Source organism: Ailuropoda melanoleuca, chromosome 1, assembly GCF_002007445.2.
Source record: "Ailuropoda melanoleuca isolate Jingjing chromosome 1, ASM200744v2, whole genome shotgun sequence".
NCBI lineage: Eukaryota > Metazoa > Chordata > Mammalia > Carnivora > Ursidae > Ailuropoda > Ailuropoda melanoleuca.
This window is the reverse complement of record NC_048218.1, coordinates 10,041,171-10,059,138: the sequence shown is the minus strand read 5'-3', so window position 1 is coordinate 10,059,138 and position 17,968 is coordinate 10,041,171. Positions and strand designations below refer to the sequence as shown.

The 17,968-nt window shown below is 45.0% G+C and overlaps 1 long non-coding RNA gene across 2 annotated transcripts; it reads left to right on the top strand.

Annotated features, from left to right (window-relative positions):
• Window positions 1-5,784: 5,784 nt before the first annotated feature.
• LOC117801444 lies at window positions 5,785-12,526 on the top strand. 2 transcript variants are annotated; one of them, XR_004623972.1, is made up of 3 exons: window positions 5,785-5,955; window positions 9,588-9,714; window positions 12,387-12,526. It is a non-coding gene; the product is annotated as an uncharacterized LOC117801444 (long non-coding RNA). The 2 variants fall into 2 exon arrangements; XR_004623969.1 differs by lacking the exon at window positions 5,785-5,955 and adding an exon at window positions 8,790-8,947.
• The last annotated feature ends 5,442 nt before the right edge of the window (window positions 12,527-17,968 follow it).

The following is a 17,968-nucleotide window of genomic DNA, read 5'->3' as shown; positions in this document are numbered from 1 at the left end:
GCCACGGCCTGCCTGCCCGGAGACGGCACGAGGCTGTCCTGCTCCGCAGTGCTGAGTTCCACAGGAACGTGAACAACTCTCACACGGCACATTCTACAGGCTCCATGGTGTGGCCGGCAGAACACATCTGATTCTGGAAAATCTCCTATCCAGGCCTTGCCGACGACCCCCGGCATGCTGCCTTCTTTGAGCAGAACTCTTAAATTCCGTCACTGCCATGTCCTCACCCCTTCCCCCTTCCTCATCCGTGCTTTCTGTACTCTTCTTGCTGTCCCAGAGTCACATTCCAGATCTCTTCCTTTCTCCCTGGGATGGCCCTGCCCTCTGCATCCCCCTTCTAACAAGACTGGAATGTTACCTAATGAACTTGTTTTCCCATTACAGCGTTAATGATGACAGCTGTTCGAGTGCAAGAAGGCCTCCCGGAGAAGATGGATTTAATCAGCAAATTATGGAGATCAAAGTCTCATCCCCAAAGGAGTGAATGCATGGCTAAGAGGAAAATTCCAGGCAGCAAATGAGTTACAGGGGAAAACTCCCTTAGACAGGTGGGCTTTTCTGGGGCTGGGTTCTACCTACTGGAGATGAAATGTGTATGCTTTGAGCACCTTTATTGAGCAGATTCTTATATGGGCTGTTTGGGATTAAGAACAGACTTTCAAGTGCAAAGAATAACCATCCCTTTGTGCATTTCATTCAACTATCATCTATGAATCCCCATCCTCCTAGGACCTTGAGCAGAGAACCCAGGAATGCCATGCCCAGGCTTCCGACAACAGACTTGTCAGCTAATGGCTGGGTGTTGTGTTAAGCCACTAAATCTGTGGTAATTGATCATACAGTTACAGAACAGATTTCCCAAATCAGAAGCTCTGTTTTTTGTTTTAAATTTTTATTTATTAGAGAAAGCACACAGTAGGGGAGTGGCAGGCAGAAGGAGAGGGAGAAGCAGGCTCCCCTGCTGAGCAGGGAACCCGACTTGGGACTAATCCCAGAACCCTGAGATCATGACCTGAGCCAAAGGCGGACGCTTAACCCACTAAGCCACCCAGGCACCCAGCAGCTCTATGTTTTAGTAAGTCCTCTAAGTGATGGGACGCACACTCAAGTTTGAGTACCTCTGGTGTACAGAAAGGGCCAACATAGCACAGCTCAGCGCAAGCAAGTCTGGGGTGAACGGCAGCCGCTGTACTATCATTATACATTCTGGGGATCTTCTGGCTCCTTTGTCGCATTTGAAACCATTTCTAAAAGTACAAAAGAAAAAAAATCTTGTGACCTGCCCTTCAGGTGTGAGATCAGACTGACCACGGGACATTCTGCAAATGCCATACAAGGGGGCCATGCAAAATTCCCTATTCCCCCTTCAACCTAAGGGTCAAGGGCAGCCAGAGCTAATTCTGAGCTGCATTAGAAAAGTTCTAACAGAACTGGAGCAGGAAAAGGCGGACTGAGTCCCCTATTCCGAGAGGCTACACCAGGGGAAGGTAGACCTGAGTCTCCAAAACTATAAAGGTAGGACCTACTTCTGAGGGCCGTGGTGAGCCGTGGAGAACCCCGCCTGGGGCTCAGCACAGGGCCTGGCTCGTTGTGGATACCCAGAGTGAACCGTGACTGCACTCCCCTCCCTCTCCCACCCTCCATTCCACCCTTTTGCATTCCTCTCGCTTCTTCCAGCTTTTCCTGACCCTTTTCTGATTAGTGTTAGCATGGGTTATCTTTCTCCGCCCATTTACTTTTAATCTACACATATCTTTGTATTTACAGTGGGTTTCTCGTTGACGACATCTGGTGGGATCGGGTTTTTGATCGCCTCTAACAATCTTGGTCTTTAATTGGTGCATTTTGATCACTGAACGTTCAAAGTGATCTCATGAAGTTGGATTCATAGCTACCGTATTGCTTACAGTTTCTGACTCTTTATCCCTGTTTCCTCACCCCATCCTTCTTTCCATCTCTCTGGTTCCTTCCTCCACCGCCCTTCTCTCCTCCTAGGAAGGCGCCTTCACCAGGGGCTGCCAAGGGGGTGACAGGGAGGATACCATCTTGCGGGTGGTCACGGGTGCCTTTATGTAGGCTTAGGGAGGCCTGTTTGTAGGAACAGATGGCTGGAAGCCTTCATCCAGTTCTCTGCATGCTACCTGACGGCACACAGGGAGGAAGAGCATTCTAGAAGGTGAGCTTTGGAAAAGGCATCACCACGGCCTCTTCGTTGAGACATTAGGAAACACTCTGTCCCTCTTTTCCTGTCAGCCCTGCTTTGGCCTCCACTCGCTCTCAGGAGAATATCCAGCCTCTAGACCACGAGTGGCTCCTGCGACCTCTCCATGCAGGTACCGCACACTGTCCTGGTTCATCAGGGCTCCCCAGGCTTTTAGGGCTCAGGGGCTCTCATCCAAGCTGCTTCCTCTGCATAGAGCACCTCCTGCGTCTTCTCCTGGCCGAGTCCCGCTTTTATAATAATTTAAATATCATCTCCGGGGGCACAGAAATTGCCCCAGGACCCACGGATGTGGTTAACTTTTCTGTTAAGCACTCCTATTCCTTCCTGACCCCGATGATGACTGCAAATGGTTCTGGGTTGATCTCTTTAACATCCATTTTCCCTTCTGTGCCTCCTCAGAAGCTGGAGAACTACAGTCTGACCATGTTTTCAATGACTTGAAAACATGACATAGAGCATCAAGTTAGCAATTTACATGTGATGTCTAGTGCACCAGAATAGCACCCGCGGGGCTTAATTCTGCAGATTTATTGTGATGATCCGCACCAAGTTGTTCCTCTTGCTGTAACAACTTATACGGAGGGTGTGATCTAAGCATACTGTGTCAATGCCAAGGTTTAGAATTTGCTATGGGAGTAGAACATGTATTGAATTTTGTATGAAGAGCTATTTGTTTAAATTACACAGCTAGGCTATCTTGCCACTTTAAAAATGAATTCAGAAGAGGTCCTAAAACACTAAAATCAAGAATATAGGTGGAAATATGTTTAGATGTTTAAGGTACATTTGCATAGTGTGATGAGAACATAAGTAAAAGGCACAGTAGTTGTCAGAGGATTAAAGTACAGGGCTGACCCCGACTTGCCGAAGCAATCTTGAGAAAGAAGAACAAAGCCGGAGGTCCCATGCTCTCTGATTACAAAACTCAGTATTCAAAACAGTGTGGCACTGGCACAAAAACAGGCACACAGAGCTATGGAACAGAACACAGAGGAGTCCAGAAATAAAGCCACACTGTATAGTCAAGTAATCTTTGACAAAGGAGGCAAGGATATCCAACGGGGAAAAGACAGTCTCGTCAATAAATGGTGCTGGGAAACGACAGCTACATGCAAAAGAATTAAACTGGGGGCACCTGGGTGGCTCAGTTGGTTAAGTATCTGCCTTTGTCTCAGGTCATGATCCCAGGGTCCTGGGATCAAGCCCTGCGTAGGGTTCCCAGCTCAGCATGGAACCTGCTTGAGATTCTCTCTCCCCCTCTATCCCTCCTCCCCCTTATGCTCCCTCTCTCTCAAATAAAGAAATACAATCTTTGGGGCGCCTGGGTGGCTCAGTTGTTAAGCATCTGCCTTCGGCTCAGGGCATGATCCCAGCGTTCTGGGATCGAGCCCCACATCAGGCTCCTCTGCTGGGAGCCTGCTTCTTCCTCTCCCACTCCCCCTGCTTGTGTTCCCTCTCTCGCTGGCTGTCTCTATCTCTGTCAAATAAATAAATAAAAATCTTTAAAACAAACAAACAAAAAACAAAAAAAAGAAATACAATCTTTTTTAAAAATAAGAATGAAACGGACCACTTTCTTATGTAAAAAAATAATTCAAAATGGATTAAACACTTCCATGTAAGACCTGANATCTTTAAAACAAACAAACAAAAAACAAAAAAAAGAAATACAATCTTTTTTAAAAAGAAGAATGAAACGGACCACTTTCTTATGTAAAAAAATAATTCAAAATGGATTAAACACTTCCATGTAAGACCTGAAACCATAAAACTTCTAGAAGGAAACACAGGCAGTAAGCTCCTGGATATCAACCTTAGCAATATTTTTTGAAGCCAGTCTCCTCAGGCAAGGGCAACCCAAACTAAAATAAACAAATGGAACTGTATCAAATGAAAAAGCTCTGCACAGTGAAGGAAAGCATCAACAAAATGAAAAGACAACCTACTGAATGAGAGAAGGTACTTGTAAATAATATATTTGATAAGGGGTTAGTACCCAAAATATATCAAAACTTACACAATTTAATATAAAAGAACCTGATTAAAAAATGGGACAGAGGAGGGGCGCCTGGGTGGCACAGCGGTTAGGCGTCTGCCTTCAGCTCAGGGCATGATCCCGGCGTTATGGGATCGAGCCCCGCATCAGGCTCCTNCTACTGAATGGGAGAAGGTACTTGTAAATCATATATTTGATAAGGGGTTAGTACCCAAAATATATCAAACCTTACACAATTTAATATAAAAGAACCTGATTAAAAAATGGGACAGAGGAGTTGAATCGATATTTTTCCAAAGGAGAAATACAGATGGCCAACAGGCCCGTGAAAAGATGCTCTACGTCACTCATCATTGGGGAAAATGCAAATCAAACCACAAGGAGATACCACTTTACCCCTGTGAGATTGACTAGTATCCAAAACACAAAAAATAACAAGTGTTGGTAAGAATATGGAGAAAAGACAAGCTTCATCCACTGTTGGTGGGGCATAATTGATACAGCCACAGGGGAAAACCAGTAAGGAGGTTCCTCAAAAAAAATTAAAAATAGAACTACCATAAAATCCAATAATTTCACTTCTGGGTATTTATCCAAAGAAAACTAAAATATCAATTCGAAGAGATGTATGCACCCCTACGTTCATTGCAGTCTTATTTACAATAGCCAAGATACCGAAGCAACCTAAGTGTCCATGGACGGATGAGTGGATAAGGAAAAGATGTGGTGTGTAAATCTATATCTACATATCTACAGTGGAATATTGCTCAGCTATAAAAAAAGAATGAAATCTTCCCATTTGGGACAACATGGATGGGTCTAGAGGGTATTGCGCTAAGTGAAATAAATCAGAGAGAAAGACAAATACTGTATGATCTCATTTATGTATGGAATCTAAAAAACAAAACAAAACAAACAAAACCAAATAAAGCAAAATCAAATCCAGACTCATAGTTACAGGAAACAAACTGTTGGTTTGTTGCAGAGAGGGGTTGGGGACCGAACAAAATAGTGAAGGGGATAAAGAGGTACAGACTTCCAGTTATAAAATAAATGAGTGTGTGGATGTAATGGCTAGTGGAGTGAATACGGCCAATAGTATTATAACAACTTGGTGTGGTGACAGGTGGTAACTACTTACCATCGGGATCATTCCATAAATACCAAATCACTACGATTTATACCTAAAACTAGCAGGATATTATGTCAATTATGCTTCAATAAAAAAAAAAGTAGGTCTAACACGTGCCAGTTACACTTTAACTTTGTTTTTGTAGTTGAAGAATATATGCAGCATTTCCCTATGTATTCTCTGCGCACTGAAACCCTGACTTGGTGCAACTATGTTATAGGAAAGTAGTGACTGTACTCTTTATTGTCCAACTTCCTTCTCTGTTATCNACAGGATATTATGTCAATTATGCTTCAATAAAAAAAAAAAAGTAGGTCTAACACGTGCCAGTTACACTTTTAACTTTGTTTTTGTAGTTGAAGAATATATGCAGCATTTCCCTATGTATTCTCTGCGCACTGAAACCTTGACTTGGTGCAACTATGTTATAGGAAAGTAGTGACTGTACTCTTTATTGTCCAACTTCCTTCTCTGTTATCCTTCCAAGTTGATGCTTGAGCATCAAGCTGATTTCACCGTCACAGGCGCTTGGGAAAAAGTGGATGTGGACTGCAAGGAATGATTCTCTCTGTGAAGCATTTTCAGATGGCATTCAGCGCTCAGGTAAGCAGTAAGCACTGTAATCCCATGGGGACAAATGTGTGGACTTTTTTTTTTTTTTTTTTTTTTTTGGGGGGGGGGGGGGGAGNAAAGGCAGAGAGAGAATCTTAAGCAGGCTCTGAGCTCAGTGCGGAGCCCGACACGGGGCTCTATCTCATGACCCTGAGATCATGACCTGAGCCAAAATCAAGAGTTGGAGGCTCAACTGACTGAGCCCCCCAGGTGCCCCAATGTGTGGATATTTTGAAATGTTTTGCCATAATTGCACAGTCTGGGGGCATTTTTACCTGATGGCATTGTTTCTTATCATAAAACCCACTGTATTTCCACAGCTAGCCCAGTTCTGGAGGCCCAGGAGCTGGCTCAGTCACTATCGGTTAGCCAAGTGACTGAATGAATTAATGATCATGCACTCTGTAAACTCCACAATATTGACCTAGACAGAGGAATTTAGGGGAAAAAAAAAGTAATCAGAACCTTTTAAAACCTGTAAATGAGGGGTGCCTGGGTGGCTCAGTCGGTTAAGCATCTGACTCTTGATTTTCGCTCAGGTCATGCTCTCAGGGTCATGAGATCGAGCCCCGTTTTGGGCTCCACACTCACTGTGGAGTCTGCTTGAGATTCTCTCTCTCCCTCTCCCTCTGCGCCTTGTCCTGCCCCACCCCACCCCCTGCTCCTGCTCTTGTGCTCTCTCTCTCTCTCTCTTTAAATAAATAAATAAAATCTTAAAAAAAAAAAACACTTGTAAATGAGTGGGGGTTGATCTTTTGATCGTCTAGCACCCCTTTCCCTATTCACTCAACAAGCATTATCTGAGCATCTTCAGTGTCTGAGGGGCCACGCTGGCCCCTGTGAGATCCGGGGATTGAAACACAGCCCTGCTCTCAGGAAGCACCCACCCAGGTCGGAGGAAAAGGCCCAGACATGGACCTAGCCTTCATGTCTTAGCAAGCAGTGACATGAGCCCTGAACAGGGAGCAGTAAGTCCTCCAAGGTCAGGAAGCAGATAGATGGAGGTAATTTATCTGTGACTTTATGTTGACAAAGCTGAACGGAATTCTCCAGCCCACCGTCACTGCTGTGACAGCAGCAGGGACAGTCCCTCCTGAGCCCCGTGCCTACAGTCGGGGGCAGGCTGGACTGGCCTTCTCGGTTCAGCAGCCCCGAATACTTCTCAGTGGGATGTGATGCCTCAGAGAAACCAAGTCAGAAAGCTAAAGCAAAGCAAAGTCACAAAAGCAGCATGCCCCACGCACCCCCAGCCTTGTTTCAAGGTCATGACCTCAAGTTTGCTCCTTGCTCACATGGGAAATAAAAGAGCACGGCACCTGCTGGTCAGCACGTGTTACTCATGCTTCCAGAACCCAGCCAGAGGACAATCTCGACCCTGCCTGGCATTTCCTCACAGAAGCCTGTGTTGGTGGCGTCCTTGGGCGCTGCTTGCCCACAGAAAACTGATGCGAGCCCTGACCAAGAAAGTCGTTTTAGAAATGAGGAAGTAGACCTCGGGCCCCTTGTGGTTTCTGACGCAAACTGCAGCAATGTGGGACAGCGGTAAAAGGAAACCCTGAGAAAAGCAGATGTGTGCACTCCTTTTGCTCTTGTGCAGAATGAGGGAGAGGAGCCTGTGTTCCACTCTCCAGTGTTTATCACCACGCAGGTCTCCCACCTCCCCCCTACGCGCCCCCCCCCAGTGCCAGCAGCTCTCCCGCCATTGCTGTGACCCCCATGTCTCCCCTGGCTTTTCAAGCGCCCCTGAGGGGACAACTCTGGGATCTAAGATGAAGCAGGCTTGTTCTAACACGCCAAGAATAGTCCCGGCACGCAACACATTCGTACGTTCACCCACTTTCTTGGTCAAAAGCGAAGGATGGCCTCTTTTCATACAGGGCTCCTTTAAAACGCGTCATTTCAAAGGGGTCCAAAGAAGATAAATGTCTGATTCTCAACTGCTTGGTTGGAAACGCATGCGGGAATGCTGAACGATTTCAGCCGATCCTGAATGAAATGAAATTCCTCAGAGATATAGCATGCTCTCTGAACATCTGAAGGATGGCGAAAGAAAGTGATTTGCAGAATATCCTGGCTAAGAGCAAACGTCTCAGTGACTCAGAAAATGGTTAGCAATCACATGAGGCGAAAGTTCATCTTTTTCCATAAAAAAAACACAAAAATAAAAATTCGGCCTATCAGCAACGTCCCGCTCCAGACATTCACCAGCAGGCTTGCTCAACTTGGCTCTAAGAACTTTTACAATTTACTTAATGTTGGTTCTAAGAAGTGACATAAAAATACAGACTCTATGTACTTGTTTGCTCTTTCTTCCTTATTATTAATTTTTTTTAATGTAGAAACCATTTTCTCTGCTTCAAACTAAAGAGCTTTTAACTTAAAGTCATTGGCCAGTTATAATTGAGCATTAAGTTATTTGAAAAACCCCAATAATGTTGCTAATACGTTGTTGTCAGCAGGTGTGTTAACTACTAGCTATTCTCGAAGCTGATGCAAAGATTACATAAATGTAAGGCAAAATCATCGTAGCTGAGGAGCAAAACTGTCTTTACCGTTTGCAGATAAACACGGCATTCTCAAATACTAATTAAGCAAATAAGTCACGATAGCTCTCCAGATCAGAAAGTAGAAGTCACAAGAGCTGGCAACATTAACCGTACCAGGAACTGAAGAATAGGAGGAAGCAAGCTGAGAATAGCGATGGGTTTTCCCCGGAGATGTATATTTTACAAGAAATGTTCAATTCCATTCGAGATATGGAAAGACAGTATGTTTTTCCCATGAAAAGGGGAAACAGGAAAGGTATAAGTAGCTTGACCCGTTACTATGTCGTATTTGGAAAATGGAAAAGGTTGAGAAAATGATTAGTCATAAGTGCATGACTTTTAAAAAATGACTTTCTGATAACAGGGACATAAACTGAATGAATGACCACTTCCCAAAAGCTCTATTTTGGCGTCCACCCTTTTGAAAGTTCTCACAGGTAACAAGATAGTGCATTTTAGGGGGTGGTGTTTTCTTTGGAACCCAAAGGGTCACAGAAAGATTCTCACCACGCTGCAGCCATGTTGCCTCCAGAATCAAGGGGCACTGGTGTCAGGGAACGGCTTGGGCCCCCAGCACCCAGGAGAGTCAGGAGCCTGAGCCCAGGCACAGGGGACCCCCTCGCTCCCAGCACACTCAAAAGAGAGGGGCATTTCCAGTGGAGCCAAGAGGAGAAGTTTCATGGGCAAGCAGGTCGCCGGTCACTCAGGCCTACTGCTCTCAATCCGCCACGCGTCCCCTTCTCCACTCCCCCTCACCTACTCCTGCCATGTAGGCAGAGAGTCCCTAGGAGATAGAGAATACGGAAAATATAGTCCCAACAGAAAAAAGGAAAAAGGCCAAGAAAATGGGATAAATTAAGTATCTTGGCTACTGCTATGGGTTAAATTGTCTTCCCCAAATTCAAAAGTTGACATTCACGTTCCCACTGTGGTGGCCTTAAGTGGTGGGGCCTTTGGGAGGTAATCAGGTTTAGATGAGGTCATGAGGGTGGGACCCCGATGATGGGATTAGGGTTCTTACAGGGAGAGAAGGAGAGGCCCGGACACTCTCTCTCAATCTCTCTCTCTCTCTCACAGCAGGAAAGCAGCCATCCTCAAGCTTCCCTAGAGAGACTCAGCGGCCTCTCACCAGAACCAACCATGCCAGCGCCCTGATCTCCAACTTTCCGAAATCTAGACCTTGAGAAGCCATGGAGTCTATACGGTATTTTGTGAGAGCACCTGCGCTAACACACTCCTGCCACTCAGCTTTACAGACAGCAGTTTGAACCAAAGCCTGCGGCTCCTGAGCCCATGTTCTTAACAACTGTGCTTTACCACTTAATGAGAAGCCCTAAATCAACACATTCAGTGTACCTTTTGCTTTCAAAGTTACATATGGAGTTTGTTTTATAGGGTTAGGGGTGTACTGAATGAATAAGAACTTGGAAATTAGCATATCAGTGTTTAAGGGGTTAAGTTATAACATAAATAAGGCACAGGGATGAAAAAGTACAGCGTAGAGGTACAGTCAGAAATGTGGTAATAACTTTGGACAGTGATACACGGTAACTACGGTAACTACGCTTACTGTGAGCATCCATGATGCGTATGAACGTGGAATCACTATGTTGTGCACCTGAAACTAATGACGACTGTATGCCAACTATACTTCAATTAAACTAAATCCTAAATAATGACATTAGTTCACTTAATAAAATGACATATCTTTGATATCTGCAAAAGCTCCCTGATGACCTCTTAAGCTGGAAAAGCTGGGTTTTCAGATTTAAACAGGGAAAGCAGGGGCGCCTGGGTGGCTCAACCAGTTTGTGTCTGACTCTTGATTTCGGCTCAGGTCATGATCTCAGGGTTGTGACATCAAGCACTGCGTTGGGCTCTGTGCTGGGCATGGAGCCTGCTTTAGGTTCTCTCTCTCCCTCAGCCCCTGCTCCGCAACCCGCCCTGCCCCCCCAGCCTCCTGCCTGTCTCTCTAAAAGAAAAAGAAAAAAAAAGATTAAAATAAAAAAAATAAACAGGGAAAGCAGAGTTTTCAAAAGGGTAAAAATGATAAAAAATATCAAGTCAGTACATGCTCGGGATTTAAATTCTCTGCAATATCAAAATTTTTCCAATATGAGTATGGTACTTCTTAAACAGCCTTATTTGAGAGATAATTTAAATATCATTAGAATATCTTGAAAATCTGTCTTTAAATTGTGATAAACTAATAATTTCCTTAACATCATAAGAAATATTGTGATGACTGAAAAACATCGTTCATGATCATTTCAAAAGCTATTATTAACTTCTATATCCACCAGTAAATCTTAGGTCTGGTACAAATGTGCTGGCAGAAGACTGCTGAATTCTGTCTTAACACCATTAAACAAAATGCTATTTCTTCTAGGTTATATTGTAAATCCAAGCGAAGGACAATACCCGAGTATAAAGCAATTACAAAGACACGCATGCTGTTCCTGTCTGCGTTTATCTTGCGTGTGTGTTTCTTAGTTTGTTTAGTTTGTATGATTTTGCTAAATTGCACTGTTAACACACTGGCCGTCAACCACCCAGGAGGAATGGTGAGGCTTGCTGGATGCTGAGATCTGACGAGTCATGTCTGAAGTCCTCCTTCATTTGCCTTCTGTTACTCCTGCCCTCTGCTGTCTCCATCCCGTGAGGATGGGCCACTGCCTGTCCCAGGCGTGACCGAGGCACTGTGCCAAGCACATGCTATCTGGGTCCCAGCACGCCCCGACCCATGTTGGCAGTTGCCCTCGAAGGCATGGGCTGAAGAAGAGAGTCAGACAGCCAGTAGCCACACTTGTGGCAGCCTGTGTGCAAAAAGGTGAAATCTGCCACAAAGGCACTTTCTAGGACTGCCTCTGACTTTCTAGAATTATTATTTTCGATTCTTTATAGCAGCGTTCATTTTCTAACCCGGTGGTGGTTTAGGTGATGTTCTCATCTGCTTCTGAGTTTGGATATGCATCTTCTAGATGATTCGCTGTGATGGATCGAAATCGGTATTAGTGGTTGGGTGCCCGAGACACCAGAATGACAATTTCTGGAGGTCAGCTTGGAGAACGAATGCAGTCTCACAGCCAGGGTTGTGCTGCTGTCCCTCGAGTCCAGGTTACACTGGGACTGCACCAACCTGCCTTTATTTCCCCCAACATAAAGCAAAACTGGGTTTAACTCCACCAGGGGCATCGAACCCAGCCGTCCCTCCCTAAAGGACCGCACAGGGAGAGCGATGATGGGGGACTTGGCAGGAGGGCCATAGCCTCCACGGCTGAGCCACGCGCAGCTGGGTGTGAACTGGTTTGCCATTGACATCAACTCATTCGTTCGATCATTCATCCACTGGTTAAGTATTTATGACAGGCCCAGGTGCTAGGGCCCAGAAAAGACTCCACCAGAGTTCCCTGAGGAGCCAATGGGCCCACAGAGCACACCTGGCCACCCAAACTGAACCCAGGAGTTCCTGAACCCAGAATCCAGGTGTAATCCTGAGGCCCCTCCCCCAGGGGCACTTGGAGGGTAAGGAGGAGCAAGTCAGAATTGAGGAAGCACAACAGAGACTCATAAGCGGCCAAGGTCCACCCTGTTCTCTGCAGAATCCCCCGGCTGTACTTCTCCAGAAGTCTTCTCGCAGAGCAGAACCATCTCCAGTGGCCCAAACTATCATTTAGAGATTCATGTGGCTGTTGTTTTAATTCTTACCTTGTTTTTTTAAGTAGGTTCCACGCCCAGTGTGGAGCCCAAATGTGGGGCTCGAACTCACGACCCTGAGATCAAGACCTGAGCTGAGATCAAGAGTAGGATGCTTAACTGACTGAGCCATCCGGGCCGCCCACCCAGGCAATTCTTTCTTCTGTGCTCTAATTCCAGACCTGCACACACACAGGAAAGACCACACGAGGACGCAGAGAGAACGCAGAGAAAGCAGGGAGAGAGGGGGCTCAGAAGACACCACCCCTGCCCACACCTTGATCTGGGACATCCAGCCTCCGGAACTGTGAGAGCCTAAATGTCCCCACGGGAAACTTATACAGTCTGTACTGTAAGAGTGTGTGACAATATAAAATGCATGCATCTCGAACTACCAGTCCTCTGTCAACATCCTTACAGGGGGATCTGCAGAGCCCAAGTTCCTGCTGTTCGCCTTCAGGTTTCCAAGGAAAACTCTCTGGAAGAAAAAGATTGGATAGGACTGTAAGGAGGGCTCCAGGCCACCACAGGAACCACATGGGGCTGCCTCCAGACAGGTTTGGTGGTGTGAGCATCCCTTCATCACGCATCTGATGGGATTTGCACCCTGCACCAGCCCCTCTGATGCCATGAGCCTGTCAGTCAGTCCTTCACATATGCAAAACCACAACTCAAACGCTGATAAAGACAAGCCACTCTAGGACAATGATTAAACTCACCTTTTCAAATGCCACATTCTTGGCAATCATTTGGAATGGGACTTTTTTTTTTCTTTTCCCCTAAACAAAACAGTGGAAAGGCTTTCAGGGGTGCCCAGTACACTCCGGGAAGCCATCAAGGATGCCTGCGTGCCAGTGGGAACTATTTTTACTCCTACATTCTGAACACTGTTTCTTTACAACTAAAGTTTAGGAAAGGTCGGCCGGCTGGCTTCTAAGTGGAAAAGGCACAGAAATTTACCCTCGCAGAAAATATCTATACCAGTTTCTTCCTTGGAAAAACGAATGACGAATCCTGAATCATATTTCCTAGGATCTTAAAATAATGATGTCGATTTGCTGGTTTATTTGAAAATTCCATGGTAATAAAATAACCAGTTAAAGATTTAACCTACTTCCATTGGGGCAGTTGGGGAAAAAAGGCGCCGGAAATCAGTTCTGTCACTTTGGCTTCCCGAATCTTCAGCAAGTCCAAACCCATGTTCTGACCATGGGTGGCTCTGAAATCCAGGATCGGCTCAAATTTCTGGACTGGGATACTCCCCTCGTAACTTTCTTTCTTGACTCTTTCTTTAAATCAGCCTTAAGGAATTCGTAAATCTCGGAGGCCTCCTTCACAGACGTCTAGCATTGCCTCCTTGGTCAGTGAAGGTGAAATCCCCGTCTTTCTAAACTTTCTGAGCCCTTTCTCTCAATGGCAGAGAACAAAGGCAAGAGGGGCGTGTGAAACATTTTTAGAATAAATGCCTAAGAGTTGGTGTTGTGGGGGCGCCTGGGTAGCGCAGTCTTTAAGCGTCTCCCTTCAGCTCAGGGCGTGATCCCGGTGTTCCGGGATCGAGTCCCACATCGGGCTCCTCTGCTGGGAGCGCTTCTTCCTCTCCCATTCCCCTGCTGTGTTCCCTCTCTTGCTGGCTGTCTCTGTCACATAAATAAATAAAATCTTAAAAAAAAAAAAAAAAAAGAGTAGGTGTTGTGGGTCCCCTGGGGAGACTTGAATAATAACCAAGAGTCATAGAAATCATCCTCATACTAAGAAAGGCTCTGGCCAATGGAGAAAGGGAGGGAATTTCCAGAACTTTCCAAGGCTTTGGCAGAGTTAGGGGCACACGGCCCTGTGCTCAGAGGATGAAATGAAGTTTGAGATGCTGGGTGGGAAGGCCGGCAGGGGACTCATGCCCTGGGCCCATGAGGGCTGCTCCAGACCGGAGAGATGCCTGCTGGGGGTGGCGTGAATGCGATGTAGAGACTTGGGGTCGCCAACACACAAGGGCTCTGTATGTATTAGCCTCAGGCAGCAAGCGACACCCTTTAGGGTTTGGCTTCTTGCTGACTCTGCAGACATAGCTCACTTATACAACCCTGGCCGGGACAGCCTGGATTTTCACAGGGTGGCCCTGAGCCAGCAGCACTGTAAGCTTACGAGAAAGACCGAGCGTTGGCCCCACCCGAGATCTACTGAAGTACAGTCAGCATTTTAACAAGATTCCCAGGTCACCTATGCACAGTCTCTGGCAGCTTCTAAACAACATTTATTTTGCACGGCTCTGGAGGCTGGGAAGCCCAAGATCAAGGCTCTAGCAGATCTGGTGTCTGGTGGCGGGCGCGCTTCCTGTCTTCTCACTGCGTCTTCACACTGGTGGAAAGGGAGCGGGAACTCTCTGGGGTCTCCTATATAGGTCACTTATTTCATTCATGAGGTCTCTGCCCTCATAACTTAATCACCTCCCAAAGGCCCCGCCTCCTAGTACCATCACACTGGGGGCTGGGATTTCAACATGTGAATTTCAGGGGGACATAAACATTCCATCCAGGGCACACGGTAAGGTTTGAGGAGGTTTCTACCCTAGACTAGGTAGGGGAGAGAATTGTGCTGACTACCATCTGATTGCCAAGTGATACCACATGACAAGAACATCACCCCATCCTCGGGCAACTTGTAGACCAATAATAATCCATAGGAATCTTGCCAGAGTGCCACAAATGGCAAACAAAGCAAACCTGGTTTACAGGATTCTTCCAGAGAAAATGTTTACCGGGTTGCCAAGGACATCAGAGTCACCTAGAATGTCATCAATGGTGAACAGGGAGCGTGAACGCTCACAGAGAGGCTCCACTCTGAACTGAATTATCCTATTAGATACGCTGGTTAAAAATACATAAATATATATATATGTGTGTGTGTGTGTGTGTATAAAATATGATATCACTCTCCCCAGCCATCATGATCGAATGGTCTATGTACCTATCAAGCAATCAAGCACAACAGAGGAGGAAGAGATGACTTGCTTAGTTGACTTGTGTTGCCAATAAAACAACACACTTCCCTCCCTGTGCAGTTTTAATGGGTAACTATGTATTTTCAGCATGTTCCTCTAGCGATGTAGTTTTACAGACCTCATGTAATTCAGACTTTTAATCCACCGCATTTCCACAGGTGTTTCTTTTCTCTTTAACAGGACGACGGGACACGGGAACACGCTGTGTTATTCTGAATTTCAGAGTGCCTTTTCTGAAGGCACGCGCAACACAGGGCCAGACAACTCTGCTGCAGACCATAAATGGCATGGCGGATAAGGCGCAAGACCTGGGGTTTGCGAGAAAGTATTACAAAAGAAAGAGACAGATTCCTCGCTTTGTCATGGGACTCTGTCAAGGCCAATCGCCTTTCGGACTTGACCCAGCAACCCCAAAGGGCCATGGGGTGAATGTCCTTGTCCCCACTGGAGTGGGAATGGGTGGAAATCCATTTGAGCAGACAGCAGGGATAGCGAATGACTGAAAGGAATGTAGCGCTCCCTAATACTTTCCGATTTTATCTCAAAAACTATGATTGAAAAAAAAAAGACTCCAGGTGTCTGGAGCATTATGCCACATGATTTACAGTACATAAAATCATGGAAAGTCACGCCACTTCCTGATAGCACACAGCTCATGCTGGCCACCGAAACCCTTCTTCTGACTAATTCATTCCATGCTGTAGCTTTCCAGGTCTGACTCATGACTGTATCCTACTTTTCTCATTTCCTGAAATGATTCCGATGAAGGTTATTCCATATAAAAAGTGGAATGATATATAAAACCCAGAAACCTAGGTATAATTTTAGTCTTGACTGTGGGTCCCAAATAAACTATTGGCCATAAATTCGTAAGATGGACCCATGTTTCTGGATCCTAAAGGACATCATATATTCCAGTAGATGAGCTTGGAGCACAGTGCTGGGAGGATCAAAACTTAGTAAATCCCGGTCCAGAATCGGATCTACTTGTAACGCAACAAATAAGCTCTAAGGCAAAAATCTTTTCAGACCACATGGAAGTCTGAAATCAGGAAGTATGATTAGGATACAAAGGGGATTAGAAGCAGTAAAGTGTACCCGGCCTGAGAGATGGCACACCAGCATGCTTTACCTAAAGGGCATTTCAATATTTAATCACAGACATTGTTTTTTAAACATTATTACCAAAAGGAATGTGGAGCACTTTAAATTGCCTTGAGTTGCTCGTGTTTTATGGGAGAGAAATGCTTTAAAATCACTGTGTTCTCTTAAAAAAAATTCTTGGAAACAATGCACATTTCCAATCTTCCGCTGGGATTTATGAGAAGAGAGTAAACAAGCCAACCCTTGACTAATTATTTCTCATACTTACCTTGTTTCTTTGGGAGTTAGAATTATTTTTATTTTTCTAGTTAGAATCCTGAAAGGTACATGTGTCTATATAAAAACATGAAAACGTTTTGAATCATGCTAATGCCTGAATGAATGAATCCCCTGAATATTCACCTGAAATTCATTATTTTATTAGAAATCACTGAGTATTTCTAAGACCCTCTTGGGAATTTTGGAAAAATCTTTCAAAATGAGTTATGCATTGGATGCTGAAACCATCAGATGAAAAGCTGCTGGGGAATTTTATGGACTGGATAATACACTGTAATCCCGGGAACGATCAACCTGACACACAAAAGGAGAGCCAGCCCATCACTATGCACCCCCAACGCACAGCAGTATCAATAACAGGACATCTCAGGTAAATACAAACGAAATAAACAAAACACTCTGATTCCGACCAAGTTCCCAAACCTATGAGTTTCCAGTAAACCCAGGGCTAAAGAGATATGCTAAACAATGTTAAGGGGAGGCAGTCGCTGCTCCTGGATTGTGGGACTTTCTACCAGACAAGTCACCCAGTATCTTCAAATACGAAAGACTGGGAAACCTGATATTAAGAGACGTAAGAAATAGATCAACTAAATGCGACAGATGCATCATACTGGATTCTGGTTCAAACAAGCTAATTATAAAAACAGATTCATGAGGCAATTGGGGAATTTGAACACAGAATGAATATTTGATATTAAGAAAGTACTTTTATCTTTTTTTTTTTTAAAGAAAAGAGTCCGTATCTCTTTGAGGTGGCATGCAATTGAAATGATACCATATGTGGGAGTATGTTTAAAATTACCCCATGCTGTGAGGATGGGAGGGGGGATTCCATGTGTCCATCATTGTTGAAACTGGGTGATGAGTTGAGTATGGGGTTCGTTCGGTCGTCTTCTCTGCTTTTATACCTCTCTGGAAAACTCCAGAAATAAAAAATTGTGTTTTTTTTAAGAGTTAGAAGGCATAAAAAAAAAAGTGGTAAAGAATTGGAATGGAATTTAAAATAAAGTCACCACTCTCTGTATGAATTCTATTTTTTTTTAAGATTTTATTTATTTGTCAGAGTTGAGAGAGAGACAGAGAGACAGAGAGAGTGCGCGCACAAGCCAAGGGAATGGCAAGCAGAGGGAGAAGCAGGCTCCCCACTGACCAGGGAGCCCGATGTGGGGCTCGATCCCAGGACCCTGGGATCATGACCTGAGCCAAAGGCAGATGCTTAACCAACTGAGCCACCCAGGCACCCCTCTCTGTATGAATTCTAAATAGACACGCGTAAGAGGAGTTTCATAATAAAATGTATAATTCGCACAAGATGAAAACACATAATTTAATTTTTAACAATATTTCAAGCAAGTAAGGCTTCTGATAAAAAGTTTCATAC